Genomic DNA, 871 nt, shown 5'->3' on the forward strand with positions numbered 1-871 from the left:
AAAAAAACAAAAAACTGGTAAACAGAGCAGCTTTTCAGCAAATTTCTCATTATTCCCTGGTCTGCACATTTCACAACCTCTGTCTGTGTCTACGTGTTCAGTCTGGCTGGCTGCAGTGTCCCTCCCTGGGACCTATGCTCATGATTTTATGATTTTTTGCTGCTTTTCCAGCTTGTCAATATTTCTATTTGTAAACATAGAAATGATAAAGATGCAAACTCAGATTTCTGAGCTGACAATCATTGAAAAGCTGAGAGCAAAATCAGCAAGCAGAATCAATACAGTAAGTATTTGTGCTCGTGTATGCCTTGAAATTCTTCCTGCATCCATTATGGGCATATAGTTATTGCCTTCAGCAGCCCTTTAAGGGTTATGATTTGCTCTAGCAAGTTCTAATTTCTTTTGCCTTTACTGGCAAATACTCACTAAAAGTATGTTGTTTCAAGGTGTGGTTCTCTGCTTCCTTGTACCTGCAACTCTTGCAACTCTTTAGTTCTGTTGACTTTTTGATCCTGTTTGTGGTATGCAGCAGTATACACAAGGTAATAAATACAAGTCTTGGCACAGAAGCAGCATCCGCTGCCCTGACAGCAGATTTTTGCTTGAGAAGAGCTAGGTTCTTGAAAAAGGAGTTTTTTAGCATGGAGTTGGGCTCCTGACACCAAATTCTGAAGAAGTGCCCATCTCAGACTCTGCTCCAATTTCTGTCACCCATCTCAGACTCTGCTCCAATTTCTGTCACTAAAACATAGTTCCTGGAGAAGGGAATAAGTTGTTTCATGCCCACTTGATGGTTAGAACATTGGCCAGGACTATAAAAATTCCAGGATAGATGCCCTAAATCCACTTCCAAACACTTGTGTCCAAAAAA

The sequence above is a fragment of the Meleagris gallopavo genome, chromosome 3 (assembly GCF_000146605.3).
Source record: "Meleagris gallopavo isolate NT-WF06-2002-E0010 breed Aviagen turkey brand Nicholas breeding stock chromosome 3, Turkey_5.1, whole genome shotgun sequence".
NCBI lineage: Eukaryota > Metazoa > Chordata > Aves > Galliformes > Phasianidae > Meleagris > Meleagris gallopavo.